Source organism: Pseudorca crassidens, chromosome 8 (assembly GCF_039906515.1).
Source record: "Pseudorca crassidens isolate mPseCra1 chromosome 8, mPseCra1.hap1, whole genome shotgun sequence".
NCBI lineage: Eukaryota > Metazoa > Chordata > Mammalia > Artiodactyla > Delphinidae > Pseudorca > Pseudorca crassidens.
In genome coordinates this window covers 71849631-71871620 of record NC_090303.1, presented here as the reverse complement: position 1 = coordinate 71871620, position 21990 = coordinate 71849631, and the positions used below count along the sequence as shown (strand labels likewise).

Sequence of the window (21990 nt, the reverse complement as noted above, 5' to 3'; positions counted from 1 at the left end):
TATTAATATTCATCTTAAATTATATGCCATCAGATATTAATATTGCTGCACTAGTTTTCTCATGATTAATATTGACATAACATAGCTTTCCTCATAACTTTATCGTATCTCTTGCCAGAAACTTATAGCTATATTTAAAAAAATTCAACCTATAGTCTGTCCTTTAATAGAGGAGTTTGAGCCATTCGTGGTATTTCGATCAGCTAATACATTTGGACTTATTTTTACCATGTCATTTTGAGTTTCTATTTTATATTTTTCTCTCCTTGTTCTCTGTCCTTCATTCTTAATTTCTTGAATTATCTTTCCAATTTACTAGTTCTCTCTTCTACTTTGTTTAATATAGAATTATTTTTCATTTCAATAACGATGACTTTTATTTAAATATATAGAATTTGTTCTTTTTCATACCTAGCCATTTTTTTCTTCTTTAAAAAAATAATTCCATACACCTGAAACTAACACAATATTGTAAATCAAGTATACTTCAATAAAAAAATAATTCCTTCCCATTTAAAAAATAAAAGTTATTCCTCCATTTATCACTTTGAGTATCTTAAATGTAGATATTTAAAATCTTTAGTGGAATATCCCATTAGTTTGAAGTGAGTGTGCCAATTCTTGGTTTGGTTTTAGCTGTATTTGGTATTTGATTCCTTCATGTGTTTTAGAACTTTTGTTTATAAATTCATTGTCTCTCTCCTTCTCTGAATTTATTTCTCCCTGTCTCAACTCTGTTCATCATTGTCTTCACCTGGCTTCTTGATCCTCACACGTGGAGCCTAATAATATTACCAGAAGTGGGGGCTTCTGTACTATGGGGAAAATAGAAATACTGCAAATTCTGTCAATTTCAAAGTCAGCTGGTTGTTTTGTGCTATTTTTAGTAGGGAGGATATGATATGTCTGTATTCTCCTTAGGTCTGGAGCTTGTTAAAGTTACATTTTAGGTTTTAGTTTATTCATGAAAAGGAGAGATCACTTTAATCCATGGTTTCAAATGGAACATGCCTTCTGTACAGCAGAAACTAACACAACACTGTAAAGCAAATATACTCCAATAAAAATTAATTAAAAAAATTAACATGCCTTGAGTCACATTGTCAAATGTTTTTAGTTATTGTAATTTTGTATGTGTCATATCCTAGGAAATGGCAGGAGTGAGAATTAGGAGGGAGAGAAATTCAGCCCTGTGTATAAGCTAAAAAGGATATTAAAGGGATATGAAGACATTAGGTGCACTGGCTGTCTCTGTTTCAATACTGTATATTTAGGATTACCTTATAGCCCAGTTTACTCCAAAGAAAGAATCTGTTTAGAAGGCTTAATTGATCAATGCCAATTTTAACAGTAGTAAGAGACAGTGGTTGAGTGTGTTGTCTCTTATTCTCTTTGACAGGTGCTAAGAGTATCCTAAAATTAATAAGAATTTAGAATTAGATCAAAGATGATACGTGAAATTAACTTCTCAAATATTTATGATGTATCCATAAATCATACCACTACATGTCCTTTTATGGATTGCAAAACATGTAGAGCTTATATTTGAAAATCATTATGTTTGAAAGAGAAGGAAATGACCTATTATTAGGGGCTCTTAGACACTTGATAAAACGCTTGTTTCATTGTGATCCACGGATTCTCTAGGGCTTGAAAGGTATATGTCTGAATTACTGGTGGAATCAAACACCCTTTTGTCATGAAATCCAGGTACATGAATTTGAAGTAATTGACATTATTTTTCTCATATTCCTCACACTTGTAGCAGGGAAACTGAAAGTGGCCTGTGCAAGAGAAAACAATTTCATTGAGAAACCTGAGAGAAAACTCAGCTTTTGGATTTTTAGGCTTTATCTTTTCCACTTTCATTTTACATCCAACTCTCCTCTTTTTTCTTTCTGTCTTTGCCACTATGAGTATTTTACAAGTCAAGTGATCTCAGACATTAAATATATATATGTGTATATGTATACACACAAATATATATATATACACACACACAATCTCACAAGATTTAGGACTGAGTCAAGGAAGATTTGTGTTTGCTATGGTGCAACTAAAGTATGATCTCACTAAAATATGAACTAATACCTAATATTATATAGATTATTCTCATTAAATAACTAGAGAAAAGAGATGAAAAATTATTTCAGTGCTAAAAACCACATTAGCCAATGATTGACTTAGATTACTCTTATGTTTCAGTTTCAAAAGGCATCACCAAATCTAGCAACATCAAAATACTTCATTGCAACCTCACTGCTGATTATTTGTGCCACTCTCCTGAACCACATCATGGAGCATGGCTGAACTAATAAGCTATCAAGTCCTGACAATTGTAAAATCCCTTTCACCTTATTCAGGGAAAATGCCTGGTATATATTTACTTTTCATTATAGGAAAATACATTTTTATGGATTACCTCATCAAAAACATGCCTTAATATTACCTAGAAAATTGAGTATGGTTCCTCAGATACCAAAACAATTCCTGCATGGGAAAAGATTGAATTAAATTGGGATTTTACTAGAGTATTGAGTAAACACTTCATCTTTGATATGTTAATGCTACCTGGGTACCTTGAGAGATTTTTTCCTTCCAATTTATAAATTAAAATTCTGCTGTAGTTGTGACAAAGTATAGAGTTTTGTATATTCCCACTCAGGTTTTTCAGAGTATCCTACCTACCACAAGAAGAGTTTTTAGAATAACTTAGGCAAGTCAGTAGAAAGATTGAATTCAAAACACAAGAGTTTAGACAATAATGCTTTTTATAATGAGAAAAAGTTGATAACTCTATAGCAATTTCTTACATTATTGCAACTATAGTTGACCATAACTATTTCCTGAAGTAACTTTTTTTTTTTTTTTTTTTTTGCGGTACACGGGTCTCTCACTGTTGTGGCCTCTCCCGTTGCAGAGCAGGGTCCGGATGCGCAGGCTCAGCGGCCATGGCTCACGGGCCCAGCCGCTCCGCGGCATGTGGGATCTTCCCGGACTGGGGCATGAGTCCGTGTCCCCTGCATCGGCAGGCGGACTCTCAACCACTGCGCCACCAGGGAAGTCCCCTGAAGTAACTTTATAGTCAGCTGCTATATAAGGTTACAAGTATACAACTCTGTGAAAATAATCCTGGTGGCACTGGGAATGATTTCACGGAGAAGTTAGCTCACGGACAGGTTCTTAAAGCTAGAACAGGATTTTGATAGGAGGTGAGAAAGTAAGAAGTGTTTTACCTAAGAGGGTTGAATTAATTTAACTCAACAAATACTTAGAACAAACTCGATAACATGAATTATCTAATTTAGAACAAACCTTGATAACATGAATTATCTAATTTAATCTATTAATTTAATCTATTAATTAATTATCTAATTTAATCTATTAAAAAACCCATGAGTTAGATGTTATCAATATTTTCATTTTATAGATAAATCCCTGAGGCACAGAGAGATCACTCAGCTGTTAAGTGGTAGAATCAGGATTCAATCCCGAGCAGCTGACCCCAGAGCCCACACTTCTAAAAACAAGGATCAACTGCCTGCCTTCAAATTCTGACTTCATCTATAACACTTAGGTTAGTGCCTACCCTCACTGGGTAAGTGCCTAATAAATGTTAACTATTTTAAATATGTTTATTGTTATTACTAGTGAACTGCTCTGTCATTGCTACTTCTCTGTGGCTATGTGTAAGTTATTCAATGTATTGCAGATGATGCAAATATGCTAGATTGAAGGTCTCAGTCTTCAATGAACTTTCAGTTTTTTGGGAGCAATGGATATATACCACAGAGGTATAATAGGCTAAATATGGGGGAGATTAATTTCAACTGGAAGAGATGAAGGAAAACCCCAGAGGTGGTTTTTGAGCTGAACATAGAATGGATATGCTTGCAGTTGAAGAGATAAGAGGGAAGGCTTACAGGGTGAAAGGACCATGTGCACAAAGGCACAATGTTCAGAATGTGTTTGGAGAATAGGTTAGCTTATATTTACTTTGTATAAGAGAGGGAAGAGCAGTGAGAGGAAAGGCAGGAAGGCAGCCTTAAGTTCATATCTCATGGAGCCTTGAAGAGGTCTTTAAACAAATCAGTGACAGTTCAAAGGCATTTTTGGAACACATTTTAGTAACAAGGCACAGAGTGGAGGAAAGGAGGGCAGGGCTATCACTATAGACATGAAAAGATTCAGGTTTGCTGCCACCGTTTTCTTCTATCTTCATAATTCTAACAGCACACTCTATTATTAATTTTTTGTGTGTGCTGGACAAGTCACTTACTATTTCGGTCCTCTGTTTCCTCACTTACAGAATAAGAGAGCTGAATTGATAAGTATATGATCAACAGTTTTGAGAAGTCATGGACTCTCTGTGGCTTGACTTTGTGCCTATATATTTTCACATGTAATTTTTGTTCATGATGGTGGTCACAAATATGAATATCTTCCGTCTCTTAGTAAATACCTATTTTTATTTAATATTTCTATTCATTTAGCACATACTATATTATTTTTCCCTTATGTTCATTTCTTCTCAACTGTTAGTTCATTGAGAAAAAGACCATATTTTATACTTTTATATATGCTTTATGTTCCTTTACCAGCGAGGTGAAAAATTTACCAAATCCAGCTTTCACAACAAATTTTATATGTGAAATTAAAAGGATAATTTATTTTACCATCACTGCTTATGTAAACTAAAAAATTGATATTAATTTCCATTGTGTGTATTTTTATATCTCATATCCAAAACCAGAAGACATACTACAAAAAAGAGTGGAAGAGGATATGTTTTCTTTTTCTCAAAATAAATATACAAATCCACAGCATAAGAAACAATTATACAAAGATTACTTTTAAGATTATGAAAAGTCTAAATATATTATCTATTCCAAGTAAGGAGAACTAACGTCAAGTTAAATGGCTTCTATTTGGGAACTTTTTCTATGATTTTTACAGTATGAGCATATTTTCACATAGCTTTTTGAACTAGAGTAAGACATAATATCCCTTGATATTTGAAGCCTGAATGTCCCCTAGATACTTTAAGATGTTATAGCAAACAAAGTCCCATTGGTCTGAGAAGCCACTAGAAGTAAATCTTAAAACTAATTATGGTTCTCCTGCTGAGAGTTTCTTCAAGAGCCACTTTCCAATTTCTGTCAAACATTTGCAGTTCTAGTACAAATACATTTATTTTTTTTTCAGAATTAATTCACCTGCATTTCAACTTCAAGATAGTGTTTGCCTTTCATTGTGAAACAGAGAAAGGTTATGAAGAAATTTCCAAGGAATTAAAAAATTAACTCTTAAAATCCTATTTTAATTTTGCAAAAACCTAATAGGCCCAGTCCTAACCATAATAGAGTTACACAATTATCTGATAGATTTAGAATGGTCTCATTGCCAATTTGGGCTTTGAAGAAAACAAAATCAGGTTCATAAAAAATTCTCTGAACTGACTGTATTGCAATCTAAACTTTAGTGGAAAATTACTAAACATCCTTTATTCTTTTGGTTACATTTATTATTTTTCCCCACCGAAGACAAACATAGCAGCAATGGATTCCCTGTACTGTTCTCTGACCAACACAGCTGAGATAGAATTGCCTGTGAATGACACGTCTCCCCAGTCAGGAGTTGGGTGGAGACTTTCTACATTTAAGGTGTCTCTGGCTGACATCATTTTTTTGTTCTAGAAAAGGAAGAAAATTGGACTTAGTTCAATTTGTCTCTAACGTCGGTATCTTAACATTTGGTCAAAGAAAAGAAGCAAAATCAATAATAAGTCTAATTGGGCCATTTTCACCAACTAGAAACTTGTTATTCAAAAATCAACATTTGATACTTAGGTAAATACCATATATATAAGAATTATATGAATACAAAAATTTAGTTTGTGTTAGACTGTGAAATGCAAAGGTTTATTGTCACCATCTCAACTAAATAATTCATGGAAAGCATCTCTTGTGGCCACTAATATATTAACTACCTGAATGAAATGAAGGCTACTATTTAGAATTTACTAACATATCCAGTAAAATGTGTAAAGTTAGTTCTATTAACTAGGTTTACATAATGCATTTTTCTTATGACAATCATACCTCTTATGACATTCAAAGATATATGTGTTTAATAAATTTTAAATGAATTTTTAAAATAATTTTTAAATTTTAAATAAATTTTTTCTTGGTTCATTGTCATTTGACTGAACCCCACAGTTATATCCAATAAGAACTAAGTTAAAAATGAAGTTTCTGTCAACTATTTTCCACTAGCAAACATAGTGACTCACCTTCCAAATAAAAGCATATCAACATGAAAGTTTCCCAAGGGTATATTCTAGGTCATAATCTTTATGTTAATGAATTCCTTACTGAATAGTAAATTGTAAGAATATATTACCTTATTCCTCTAACACATTACCTGTCAGCAGGTAATTACCCATCAAAACCTAAACAGAGAGGAAGATTGCCCTGTGACACCAGTGACCCCTACAGGTAAAATTAAGGAAAAAAAGTACACTGTAATTGGACAAAAGATACCACTGCATATCTGAATGTAGCTAGATAATGCCAAAGCATAACATTTATCAGTAACTCCCCATAAGACTTATTATTATTTTCTAATTGCCATTGGAGATTTTGTAAACTGTGGAATAAACCAGGCATACCTTTTTGGATTTTATTAGCTATTATTGAACTCATTTACATTTTGCGTATCACTATAGTTTCTAGAGAACCTTGTCCGGATAGGGCCTTTAAAAAGCTGTTTAGAGTTACCTGGTTAAGGTTCTGGAAGAGATCAAATGGCCATCTGGTTTATCGGCATGCCTGATAATTAGTTTCATAACCAGCTTACTGGGTGCTTATGATACAAAGTATTGCATATGCAGTCTGAAGAATTCCCAGTGAGATAAATAATATTATTCACACATTATAGAAAAAGGTAGCTAAGTGGCAATAAGTTGCAAAGCTGGAAAACATCCCCCAAGTATCTACTCCTGAGCATTATACTACAGGGACAGGGTGAAGGTCAGGTTTAGGAAAGGTCACACAGACACTACATATACTTCAATTCTCAACTTAATAGCATACATTCAATGGCCACTCATTTATTTAACATGTAGGGAATGCTTACTTATTATGTCATTATGGGCTGTGTTCTGAAGAGGTATGAAAAATAGCCAAAATTAAGCATGGGGGATTTTTTTAAAACAATAATCTATCACATTCATAGTTTAAATAAATGCAGTTTGATACTCTAACTGATGGTAATAAAGAGAGTAGACACCAGTCCAACCATTTCATATACATAACTGAGTCATTATTTGTAGTACTTATATCAACATTAAAATTCCCCAGCAACCTATGAAAGGTATGAACAATTTTTATAGCTACACATATTTTTCACCTGATTTTTTGTATTATTTTCAGAAAATATAAAGAGCTATCTTTTTAAAAAAATATGTGCTTTGGAGTTTACTGGTAAGTATATTTTTTCTCTTTTATGTTCCCAGTTACTTCATGTAAAATGTAATGCACACACAGAAGGATGATGATTTTTGTTACTTTTAGAAAATAATGATGGAGGGGTGTGGTCAAATATTGTTTTTAAAAGAGCTATCAATCAACTATAAAACTCCTAAAATCTTAATGTTGTTACTTAACCACATAACAAGAAATAAAAGCAGAACATTCAGTGTCTTGGTATTTCTTTGACTTCTGCCACACAGTAGTAAGCAGACTGACAAAAACATAAATAGTATTAAAAATGCACCAGGGTTTCACAAGGAAACCAAGTATTATATATCTATTTATTTTTCCACAAATATTTAATAAACACCTAATATATGCCAGCCAATGACTTAGAAACTGGGTGTATTGTGGTCAAAAAAACAGACATATTATCTGTATTCACAGAGCTTACAGTCTAAAGGGTGAACTGATAATAACAGGTAAACAAATAAATAGTAAAAGGTGTTGTGTTCTTAAGGAAGTAAACAGTGCAAAATGTTAGAGAATGACATGGCTGGAATCTATATACAAAGAATAAGCCAGGAGGGCAGTGAAGAAGTGTTGCAATTTGAGCTGAGGCCTGTAAATAGAAGGAACAGCCCTGGAAGAGCAGAGGGAACAGCGTGAGTGGAGGATCCAGGAAGGAAAAGAACTTGCTCTTGTTGAGGAACTAACTACAGGGTGGCTGGTGTGGCAGTGTGGTGTGTGCTGGACAGCAGGACAAAAGAACTGAGTTAAGACCAGGCAGTATCTCATGAACCATGATGGGGAGTTTGAATCTCATGTAATGTGTAATGGGCTTCAGGTAGAGACTAACAGAACCTTCCCTTGCTGCTGTGTAGTAATAATTTATGGATGGAGATGATTGGAATAGGGAGAGAAGAAAGAGGATAATATAGTAGACAAAAGCTAAATCTTACCATTACAACAAATTATTTATTCAGGTTCCTGTAAATGGACCAGATCTAGGGATACTGTCTTAAAAATATCAGATTGACATATTAATTCTAAAAGCAAAGGTTTGTATAGCTTGAATTGATTCGATATTGGTTATACCAGGTAAACAAATGCATTGACATAGTATAATGGTTTTAAATGCTGAGTGTGTGCTCTACAATCAAGTAAAATAAAATTATATCCCTTTTATGTTTAAAAAAAGCAGAAAAATATTTTACCAGTCTTCTGAAAGACTAGTGGGGAAATAAATCTTCCAAAAGGTAAATTAAGGATGAATTTTACCCTCTATAATAAACATAGCCCAAGCATAAAACAGTAATGAGTCAGTCTGCACATAATGCCAAACAACCACTCAAGTCAGTGAGGAAAAATTAGGGAAGCCACTTATTTAGCTTCAGGGAGAATTCAAAAGGGTGGGTTTTCTGCATTTAACACTTTATAAGAAGCAGTTGGCCTCATGTAACTATGATTACTTTGTTCAATTATATGTAAGATGGATAGAATAATGCCAGTATAATGGGATTTTAGGGAGAACTGTATGAAAAGCTTCTTTCCCAGAGCCTGGAACATAGTAGGCACTTGGTTTATAACCAGAGTTACAGGCCCATCTAAAGAGAATCTGAATGACAGAATTAGAGGTTATGGAAGCTCAGCTGATTCATTAATATTCCAATATAAAATAAAAATTTTTAAATATATATAAATAAAATTTAAAAATTTAAAAACCTACTTTGTATGATATTAATATAACTACTAGCTTACTTTTGGCTAATCTTTTCTGTTATATCTATTTATACCTTTTTATATTTGATCTTTGTCTTTATCTCTTTTAAGCAGTACAGAATTAAGTTTGTGGGCTTCTTTTGTTTTGTTTTTTCATTGAAGTATAATTGTCATACAATGTTAAAAAAATTTCAGGTTATTTAAAAAATTCCATCAAACAAATCATAAACTAAGAAACTCTGTGCTTCAAATATTCTATAACTTTTAAAATATAACAATGTGAGAAGAATGCTGTAATTAGATTGAAAAGGTAAGAGAGGTGGTGAAATTCAAACATAACTTCAAGTACTCCTACAATTTTGTTCCTTCCTGAAATGTACTTCTCATCTAAATATATGATTCAAAATGTATCAGGTTTAGGAGGAATATAATTGAGAATTGTATGGGTTAAACTGTGTCCTTCAAAAAGATATGTTGAAGTCCTAACCCCCTAGTAATTCAGAATGTGAACTTATTTGGAAATAGGGTCTTTGCAGATGTAGCTAAGATGAGTTCATTCTGGAATAGAACGGGCCTTTAGTACAATATTACTGGTGTCCTTATAAGACGTGGAGAACACAGAGACAGAGACACTTAGGGAAAAGATGGCCATGTGACAACAGAGATAGAGACTGGAGTAATATGTCTACAAGCCAAGGAATGCCAAGGCCCGCTGGCAAATAGCAGCAGCTGGAATAGGCAAGGACGGATTCTCCCCTATAGATTTCAGGGGAAGGATGGCCCTGCTGGCACCCTGATTTCAGACTTCTAGTTTCCAGAACTGTAGGACAATAAATTTCATTTATTTTAAGCCACCCAGTTTGTGGTACTTTGTCACCGCTGCCCTAGGAAACTAACACAAGAGTAGAGCCACACAGAGACCTAGCTGACTGTAACCTTCAATGTGTAGTTTTTGCTCCATCAAACAAGATAAGCTAAAAACCACATGGAATGAGAGGGTACCAATACCATTTTATTCTTAACCTTGATTTTGGTCTGGCCAACAGCATGCCTTAGCAAAATCAAAACAAATCCCAGCAATAAAGCAAGGCAAACAAACACCCCTCCACATACACATTAATTGGATCTTCCCTGCTGAGTCATTTATGCCTCATTTAAGCGACAAATGTTTATCACTGCTAGACCTCCAGAGCCTCCCCAGCTGTAGAGATATAAAGTCTATTCCATTGACTTCATGCATCTTTAACAAAGGTGCCATTGCGGTCCAACCCCAGAAATCTCTTTTATTGGTGATGATGTACGCAAGTAAAAGAACACAATCTGATTTTTTTTCAGACCCAGGTACATGAAATTGAGCTTACAGTGCTGCAAGTTAGGAGAACCTTGTTTTTAAGGCTGTAAACTGCATATAACTTTGTGAATGTATTCATAAGCATGATATTAAAATAGCTTATCTGTGCCTAAAATCCTAGCTTATAAAAATAGCATCTAGCTAAGAACTGGATTTTTTTAGTTGATACTCTTTCTGTGACCATTATAGTTTTCTGTGTCCTGTCTTTCCTGCACAGTCTTATTTGCCATCAGTCTTAATTCATTCTCACAAACAAATTAAGGCAGAGAGCCAGATGAGGTATGCAACTCTACTCTCTATCATCCACTTCCCTATGCTTCTGTCAGAATCAATAAATACTCATTCAAAGGAAGGGGGCTAAGCAACTCATTAATTCTCCTGCTCACTGCTTCCAAAATATGGGTGGCTTGTTAGGTGCCCTCTGAAATCCACAGTGCAAAGTGCAACTCTTGAGTCCTGTTAAAGAGCCAGCAATACAGGCGCAGAGCATGAGGAGAGGGACTTAGCAGTGATAATTAGACTGGTGCATGCGTGTTCTGTGATTTACCCACTCACAGCATTTTCCAAATAATACTTTTTTCTTCATAAAAGATATAGGTTGTCTTTGTTTTCAAAGACTCTTCCAAGCCTGATGTCACCTCATTGTTTAAATCTGTCCTTGAACATAAACAACACCCTGGAAATTTCCAATTTTATACAACATTTTTCAAAGCACATAAAAAGAAAGTTCTTCAAACTTAACAGAGTGAATAGTGATTGCTGATTTGTTTGCAGTGAATACTGAAGGAGAGATGCTGTGTAGAAACTCCTTTAGCAATTCGTGTGAGGAATGTGACTATCCAACACCACAGAAATTCACAGGTAATACTGGGGGTTAAAGGAAGCCAGACAAATAAGACTTTGAATGGATCTACATCCTTAGGTTTCTCTCTCTCCTTGACCTTAAAGTTAGAAGTGTGATATCTTGGGTTTACTCTAATTCTTTTGTTGCCTCCAGTTTGGGGGATTTTATTGTTATTCCTCATGGATTTTCTAACTCTAAGAGAAGTGACATGAAAAATAACGTCAGCCTGAACTCAGTAACCTCTACTGTTTTTTTTTTAGTTTCACTTGGCTAAAAGCCATTGTAGCTGCTGTTTATTAGTTCAAAACGCCATGAATACTTACTATGTGATTCACTTCCATGTAAATTTTTCATTTAGAGATCTTTGATTTAGAGCAATGTATGCATTAGCAGGAAAACATCATACAATTATTTACTGAAAAAACAAGAGAGAGGAGGGTTGAAGAAGGCATATCCCAGGAGATTTAAGACTGACAGATTAGCAGCAGAAAACCTTTTGTCTGAAAAGTACAAAAATGATCATAAGAACTAAGAACAATATACCGCTCATCTTATCAAAACCAAAGAAGGTGCCTTACATGTGCAAAATGTCCAATTCTGTATTCTCAATACACAACTAACTTGGAAATTCATCTGACTTGGAAAATAACCAAGTTGAAAATAAAACCTGCAATCATAAACACAATATTTTTATAGATTAAAAACAAACAACCGTAGGATTTTTTTCAGAAGTAGGATTTTGCTGCTCTATACCTTTAAATATTTATTCTAGTATATCAACTTATTGGTAAAGTATAACAAGGTGATAGTTTACAGTTAGAGAATATAGAGCATCAAAATTTTAAAGATAAGGAGGGAAAGATGGCGGAAGAGTAAGATGCGGAGATCACCTTCCTCCCCACAGATACAGCAGAAATACATCTACACGGGGAGCAACTCCTACAGAGCACCTACTGAACCCTGGCAGAAGGCCTCAGACCTTCCAAAAGGCAAGAAAGTCCCCACATACCTGGGTAGGGCAAAAGAAAAAAGAATAAACAGAGACAAAAGGATAGGGATGGGACCGGCACCAGTGGGAGGGAGCTGTGAAGGAGGAAAGGTTTCCACACACTAGGAAGCCCCTTCGCGGGCGTACACTGCGGGTGGCGGAGCGGAAAAGCCTCGGATCACGGAGGAGAACACAGCAACAGGGGTGCGGGGGACAAAGCGGAGAGATTCCCGCACAGAGGATCAGTGCCGACCGGCACTCAGCAGACCGAGAGGCTTGTCTGCTCACCCGCCGGGGCGGGTGGGGCTGGGAGCTGAGGCTTGGGCTTCGGCCGGAGCGCAGGGAGAGGACTGCGGTTGGCAGCGTGAACACAGCCTGCAGGGGGTTAGTGCACCACGGCTAGCTGGGAGGGAGTCCCGGGAAAAGTCTGGACCTGCCGAAGAGGCAAGAGACATTTTCTTCCCTCTTTGTTTCCTGGTGCTTGAGGAGAGGGGATTAAGGGCGCTGCTTAAAGGAGCTCCAGAGACAGGCGCGAGCCGCAGCTAAAAGCGCGGACCCCAAGGACGGGCATAAGGCGCTAAGGCTGCTGCTGCCGCCACCAAGAAGCCTGTGTGCAAGCACAGGTCACTATCCACACACCCCTTCCTCCGGGAGTCTGTGCAGCCCGCCACTGCCAGGGTCCAGGGATCCAGGGACAACTTCCCTGGGAGAACGCCCAGCGCGCCTCAGGCTGGTGCAACGTTATGCCGGCCTCTGCTGCCGCAGGCTCGCCCCGCACTCCGTACCCCTCCCTCCCCTCCTCCAACGACCTACACGCAGAGGTGGGGCCAAATCCAAACCTGAGCCCCGGGAGCTGTGTGAACAAAGAAGAGAAAGGGAAATCCCTCCCAGCAGCCTCAGAAGCAGCGGATTAAATCTCCACAATCAACTTGATGTACCCTGCGTCTGTGGAATACATGAATAGACAACGAATCATCCCAAATTGAGGAGGTGGACTTTGAGAGAAAGATTTATGATTTTTTTCCCCTTTTCCTCTTTTTGTGAGTGTGTATGTGTACGCTTCTGTGTGAGATTTTGTCTGTATAGCTTTGCTTCCACCATTTGTCATAGGGTTCTCTCTGTCCGTTTGTTTAAAAAATTTTTTTTCTTAATAATTATTTTTTATTTTAATAACTTCATTTTATTTTATCTTACTTTATTCTCTTTCTTTCTTCCTCCCTTTCTTTCTTTCTTTCTTTCTTTCTTTCTTTCTTTCTTTCTTTCTTTCTTTCTTTCTTTCTTTCTTTCTCCCTTTTATTCTGAGCCATGTGCATGAAAGGCTCTTGGTGCTGCAGCCAGGTGTCAGTGCTGTGCCTCTGAGGTGGGAGAGCCAACTTCAGGACACTGGTCCACAAGAGACCTCCCAGCTCCACATAATATCAAACGCCGAAAATCTCCCAGAGATCTCCGTCTCAACACCAGCACTCAGCTTCACTCAACGACCAGCAAGCTACAGTGCTGGACACCCTATGCTAAACAACTACCAAGACATGAACACAGCCCCACCCATTAGCAGAGAGGCTGCCTAAAATCATAATAAGGCCACAGACACACCAAAACACACCACCAGACGTGGACCTGCCCACCAGAAAAACAAGATCCAGCCTCATCCACCAGAACACAGGCACTACTCCCCTCTACCAGGAAGCCTACATAACCCACTAAACCAACTTAAGCCACTGGGGACAGACACCAAAAACAACGGGAACTATGAACCTGCAGCCTACAAAAAGGAGACCCCAAACACACTAAGTTAAGCAAAATGAGAAGACAGAAAAACACACAGCAGATGAAGGAGCAATATAAAAACCCACCAGACCTAACAAATGAAGAGGAAATAGGCAGTCTACCTGAACAGGAATTCAGAATAATGATAGTAAAGATGATCCAAAATCTTGGAAATAGAATAGACAACATGCAAGAAACATCTAACAAGGACCTAGAAGAACTAAAGATGAAACAAGCAACGATGAACAACACAATAAATGAAATTAAAAATACTCTAGATGGGATCAATAGCAGAATAACTGAGGCAAAAGAACGGATAAGTGACCTGGAAGATAAAATAGTGGAAATAACTACTGCAGAGCAAAATAAAGAAAAAAAGAATGAAAAGAACTGAGGACAGTCTCAGAGACCTCTGGGACAATATTAAACGCACCAACATTCGAATTACAGGAGTTACAGAAGAAGAAGAGAAAAACAAGGGACTGAGAAAATATTTGAAAAGATTACAGTTGAAAACTTCCCTAATATGGGAAAGGAAATAGATAATCAAGTCCAGGAAGCACAGAGAGTCCCATACAGGATAAATCCAAGGAGAAACATGCCAAGACACATATTAATCAAACTATCAAAAATTAAATACAAAGAAAGCATATTAAAAGCAGCAAGGGAAAAACAACAAATAACACACAAGGGAATCCCCATAAGGTTAACAGCTGATCTTTCAGCAGAAACTCTGCAAGCCAGAAGGGAGTGGCAGGACATATTTAAAGTGATGAAGGAGAAAAAGCTGCAACCAAGATTACTCTACCCAGCAAGGATCTCATTCAGATTTGATGGAGAAATTAAAACCTTTACAGACAAGCAAAAGCTGAGAGAGTTCAGCACCACCAAACCAGCTTTACAACAAATGCTAAAGGAACTTCTCTAGGCAAGAAACACAAGAGAAGGAAAAGACCTACAATAAAGAACCCAAAACAATTAAGAAAATGGGAATAGGAACGTACATATCGATAATTACCTTAAATTACCTTAAATGCTCCCACCAAAAGACACAGATTGGCTGAATGGATACAAAAACAATACCCATATATATGCTGTCTACAAGAGACCCACTTCAGACCTAGAGACACATACAGACTGAAAGTAAGGGGATGGAAAAAGATATTCCATGCAAATGGAAACCAAAAGAAAGCTGGAGTAGCAATTCTCATATCAGACAAAATAGACTTTAATATAAAGACTATTACAAGAGAAAAAGAAGGACACTGCATAATGATCAAGGGATCGATCCAAGAAGAAGATATAACAATTGTAAATATTTATGCACCCAACATAGGAGCACCTCAATACATAAGGCAAATACAGCCATAAAAGGGGAAACTGACGGTAACACATTCATAGTAGGGGACTTTAACACCCCACTTTCACCAATGGACAGATCATCCAAAATGAAAATAAATAAGGAAACACAAGCTTTAAATGATACATTAAACAAGATGGACTTAATTAATATTTATAGGACATTCCATCCAAAAACAACAGAATACACAAGTGCTCATGGAACATTCTCCAGGATAGATCATATCTTGGGTCACAAACCAAGCCTTGGTAAATTTAAGAAAATTGAAATTTTATCAAGTATCTTTTCTGACCACAACGCTATGAGACTAGATATCAATTACAGAAAAAGATCTGTAAAAAATACAAACACATGGAGGCTAAACAATACACTACTTAATAACGAAGTGATCACTGAAGAAATCAAAGAGGAAATAAAAAAATACCTAGATACAAATGACAGTGGAGACACGACGACCCAAAACATATGGGATGCAGCAAAACAGTTCTAAGAGGGAAGTTTATAGCAATACAATCCTACCTTAAGAAACAGGAAACATCTCAAATAAACAACCTAACCTTGCACCTAAAGCAATTAGAGAAAGAAGAACAAAAAAAACCCAAAGTTAGCAGAAGGAAAGAAATCATAAAAATCAGATCAGAAATAAATGAAAGCAAAGATCAATAAAACAAAAAGCTGGTTCTTTGAGAATATAAACAAAATTGATAAACCATTAACCAGACTCATCAAGAGAAAAAGGGAGATGACTCAAATCAATAGAATTAGAAATGAAAACGGAGAAGTAAAAACTGACACTGCAGAAATACAAAAAATCATGAGATATTACTACAAGCAACTCTATGCCAATAAAATGGACAACCTGGAAGAAATAGACAAATTCTTAGAAATGCACAACGTGCCAAGACTGAATCATGAAGAAAGAGAAAATATGAACAGACCAATCACAAGCACTGAAATTGCAACTGTGATTAAAAATCTTCCAACAAACAAAAGCCCAGGACCAGATGGCTTCACAGGAGAATTCCATCAAACATTTAGAGAAGAGCTAACACCTATCCTTCTCAAACTATTCCAAAATATAGCAGAGGGAGGAACACTCCCAAACACATTCTACAACGCCACCATCCCCTTGATACCAAAACCAGACAAGGATGTCACAAAGAAAACTACAGGCCAATATCACTGATGAACATAGATGCAAAAATCCTCAACAAAATACTAGCAAACAGAATCCAACAGCACATTAAAAGGATCATACACCATGATCAAGTGGGGTTTATTCCAGGAATGCAAGGATTCTTCAATATATGCAAATCAATCAACATGATACACCATATTAACAAATTGAAGGATAAAAACCATATGATCATCTCAATAGATGCAGAGAAAGCTTTCGACAAAATTCAGTACCCATTTATGATAAAAACGCTGCAGAAAGTAGGCATAGAGGGAACTTTCCTCAACATAATAAAGGCCATATATGACAAACCCACAGCCAACATCATCCTCAATGGTGAAAAACTGAAAGCATTTCCACTAAGATCAGGAACAAGACAAGGTTGCCCACTCTCACCCCTCTTATTCAACATAGTTTTGGAAGTTTAAGCCACAGCAATCGGAGAAGAAAAGGAAATAAAAGGAATCCAAATCGTAAAAGAAGAAGTAAAGCTGTCAGTGTTTGCAGATGACATGATACTATACATAGAGAATCCTAAAGATGCTACCAGAAAACTACTAGAGCTAATCAATAAATTTGGTAAAGTAGCAGGATACAAAATTAATGCACAGAAATCTCTGGCATTCCTATACACTAATGATGAAAAATCTGAAAGTGAAATCAAGAAAACACTCCCATTTACCATTGCAACAAAAAGAATAAAATATCTAGGAATAAACCTACCTAAGGAGACAAAAGACCTGTATGCAGAAAATTATCAGACACTGATAATTCTGATTATATCAGACACTGAAATTAAAGATGATACAAATAGATGGAGAGATATACCATGTTCTTGGATTGGAAGAATCAACATTGTGAAAATGACTCTACTACCCAAAGCAATCTACAGATTCAATGCAGTCCCTATCAAACTACCACTGGCATTTTTCACAGAACTAGAACAAAAAATTTCACAATTTGTATGGAAACACAAAAGACCCCGAATAGCCAAAGCAATCTTGAGAACGAAAAACGGAGCTGGAGGAATCAGGCTCCCTGACTTCAGACTATACTACAAAGCTACAGGAATCAAGACAGTATGGTACTGGCACAAAAACAGAAATATACATCCATGGAACAGGATAGAAAGCCCAGAGATAAACCCATGCACGTATGGTCACCTTATCTTTGATAAAGGAGGCAGGAATGTACAGTGGAGAAAGGACAGCCTCTTCAATAAGTGGTGCTGGGAAAACTGGACAGGTTCAGGTAAATGTATGAGATTAGATCACTCCCTAACTCCATACAGAAAAATAAGCTCAAAATGTATTAAAGACCTAAATGTAGGGCCAGAAACTATCACACTCTTAGAGGAAAACATAGGCAGAACACTCTATGATATCAATCACAGCAAGATCCTTTTTGACCCACCTCTTAGAGAAATGGAAATAAAAACAAAAATAAAGAAATGGGAACTAATGAAACTTAAAAGCTTTTGCACAGCAAAGGAAACCATAAACAAGATGCAAAAACAACCCTCAGAATGGGAGAAAATATTTGCAAATGAAGCAACTGACAAAGGATAAATCTCCAAAATTTATAAGGAGCTCATGCAGCTCAATAACAAAAAAACAAACAACCCAATCCAAAAATGGGCAGAAGACCTAAATAGACATTTCTCCAAAGAAGATATACAGACTGCCGACAAACACGTGAAATAATGCTCAACATCATTAATCATTAGAGAAATGCAAATCGAAACTACAATGAGATATCATCTCACACCAGTCAGAACGGCCATCGTCAAAAAATCTAGAAACAATAAATGCTGGAGAGGGTGTGGAGAAAAGGGAACACTCTTGCACTGCTGGTGGGAATGTAAATTGATACAGCCACTATGGAGAACAGTATGGAGGTTCCTTAAAAAACTACAAATAGAACTACCATATGACCCAGCAATCCCACTACTGGGCATATACCCTGGGAAAACCATAATTCAAAAAGAGTCATGTACCAAAATATTCATTGCAGCTCTATTTACAATAGCCAGGAGATGGAAACAACCAACGTGTCCATCATCGGATGAATCGATAAAGAAGATGTGGCACGTATGTACAATGGAATATTACTCAGCCATAAAAAGAAACCAAATTGAGCTATTTGTAATGAGGTGGATGAACCTAGAGTCTGTCATACAGAGTGAAGTAAGTCAGAAAGAGAAAGACAAATACCGTATACTAATACATATATATGGAATTTAAGAAAAAAAAAATGTCATGAAGAACCTAGGGGTAAAACAGGAATAAAGACACAAACATACTAGAGAATGGACTTGAGGATATGCGGAGGGGGAAGGGTAAGTTGTGACAAAGCGCGAGAGTGGCATGGACATATATACACTACCAAACATAAAAGTGATAGCTAGTGGGAAGCAGCCGCATGGCACAGGGAGACCAGCTCAGTGCTTTGTGACCGCCTGGAGGGGTGGGATGGGGAGGGTGGGAGGGAGGGAGACGCAGCGGGGAGGAGATATGGGAACGTGTGTATGTGTGTGGCTGATTCACTTTGTTGTGGAGCAGAAACGAACACACCATTTTAGGGCAACTGTACTCCAATAAAGATGTGAAAAAAAAGAAAATGTGGAAGATGTGGTGTATACATACAATGGAGTACTACTCAGCCATAACAAAGAATGAAATTTTGCCATTTGCAGCAACATGGATGGACTTGGAGGGCATTATGCTAAGTGAAATAAGTCAGACAGAGAAGGAAAAATACTGAATGATATCACTTATATGTGGAATCTAAAAAATAAAACAAACTAGTGAATATAACAAAAAAGAAACAGACTCACACATATAGAGAACAAACTAGTGGTTACCAGTGGGGAGAGAGAAGCGGGGGGGGGGGAAGATAAAGGTTGGGGATTAAGAGGTAAAAACTACTGTGTATAAAATTAATAAGCTACAAAGGCATATTGTATAACACAGGGAATATGCAATATTTTGTAATAACTATAAATGGAATATAACCTTTAAAGTTGTGAATCACTATGTTGTACACCTGAAACTTATGTAATATTGTACATCAAATATACCTCAATAAATAATATTAAAAAAAATTTAAAGATAGTGAAAATAATAGATCCACCTTCTAATCATTTACAATATTCCAAGCATAATGCTAAACTCTTTATTTAAAAATTTCCCTCTAATCCCCACAATAAGCCTATGAATTTAACAGTATCGTTTCCATTTAATAGACGAGGTTATCTTAGAATCAGCTAGCTTGCCCAAGATCACATAACTGAAAAGTGGCGGAACTGGGGTCATATGCAGGTTCATGTACCCTGAAATACGTTTTCTGTCTACTGTGCCCAAGGAGCTGTGCTGACCAGATGTTAGAGATGACAAGTCTTACCAATTCACTGGATTTTCCAAACTCAAAATGACCCCCCTTATTATTTCTCTCCCTTTCTTTTTTCCTCCCTCTCTCTCTCCCTCCCACTTTCTCTCTCTCCTTCCTCCCTCCCTTCCTTCTTTCATTCCTTTCATTCGACTCCAAAAATGATTAGAAGGAATTTACAATGAAATACATGTATAACTGGACAACTGAAAGCTCCCCCAAAGATTATATGTCCATAAGTGTGTGTGATAACAAAGATTAAGAAATAGAACTCCTTTTAAAACACAATATTAACAGAGCAGTACTGTTTACTCATTCGACACAATATATTGAGCTGCTCCTATGTTCTGGGGATTGTGATGAGTCCTGGGAATGTGAATATGAATACATGCAGGCCTTCCCTTCATGCTGTGTCCTGTATTATGACAGTACACACAGAGTAATGTACGAAAGTGGTGGAAATAGAGGACCTAAGTAAAAGTGTTCAGGACAATTAATAAGGCTCGACAGGAGAGTGAGCATTTCAATGGGTCATAAAGAATAAGGAAAGACTTTCCAGGAGAGAGACAAGAAACAGGTCTTCCTGGAAAAGGATTAGTGAAGGCTTAACCAGCTCTGAAGCTAAAACATGTGGTTATTGCCAGGGAAGTGGTAAGATGCAAGGTAAGATACAAAATTGGAAAGTCTGTGGATTCCATGCTAAACAACTTGGATGTTTACTAAGCCTTGTATAATTCAGAAAATCAACATTGATACATTACTGTCATGTGATTTTCAGACTCCATCCAAGTTTTCTCATGGTCTTGATGATGCTCTTTACATCAAACACACGCAGTTCAGAATCACATGTTGCAGTTAGCCCTTTTGGTCATCTCCAGTCTGGAACAGTTCTTCAGTCTTTCCTTGACTTTAATGACTTTGACACTATTAAAGATTACAGGCCAGTTATTTTGTAACTGTTCCTTAATTTGGTGTCTGATGCTTCCTCATGATTTGTTTCAAGTTATGCATCTTTTGCAGGAACATCACAGGAGAGGGGCTATGTTTTTCTCACTGCATTCTGTCAGGTGGTGTGTAATTTTAATTTGTCCCATTAATGATGATGTTCACTTTGATCACTGGATTAAGATAGGGTCTTCCAGGATTCCTATCTGTGAAGTTCCTTTTCTACTTCTGTACATAATAAATATTTGCATGGGGAGGTAATTTGAAAGTGTGTATATATCCCATTCTTCACTAAAAGTTTCATTTATTTATTTAATTCAATGGGTTATAACCAGTTACTTTCATTATTTTGATGTTCAAATGGTTCCAGAATTGGCCAACGGAGCTCCTTTAAGCTTTCCCCTGTGTCCTTTTGACAACCCTCATCATTCTTTTATTTCTGTCACAAGTGGTTCTAAAGTCACCTTGTTTTTTCTCTAGCTCTTGAATCAGCCATTTCTCCAAGGAGCCCTGGTTCCTTATAATAAAGAGTGATATCTGGAAGTCAAGATCTGGGCACCAGGTGTGCTCACTGCTGTTGAAGCAGAGTGCAGTTGCTGCTCTTGTGCCCTCTCATTGGACTTAGTTAGGGAATGTGCACACAAACACACACATGTATGTGTGTATATATGTATATGTGTGTATACAAGCATACATAATGTGGCAAATTGTATTTTGCAAGCTAGCTATAACAAGATCTCCCATTCCATATAATCCATATGTTCTTTTTACAATATAACGTTAATGCTCCTCCCATCCAGAAGTGAGAGCCACGCTTGTCTCCTACCTTGCACCAGTGGTTGCTAGGGACTGAACTGTGTCCACACAAATTCATAAGTTGAAGCCCTAACCATCCAGTGTTATGGTATTTGAAATGGGGCTTTTAGGAGTTAGTTAGGTTTAAATGAGGTCATGAGAGTGAGGCCTCATGATGGGAT

General features: G+C 36.7%; 1 long non-coding RNA gene across 1 annotated transcript in view; it reads right to left on the bottom strand.

Annotated features, from left to right (window-relative positions):
* Window positions 1–21990, bottom strand: part of LOC137229211 (uncharacterized) — a 640020-nt gene that overhangs the window by 24268 nt on the left and 593762 nt on the right. The gene's annotated exons all lie outside the window — the stretch shown is intronic.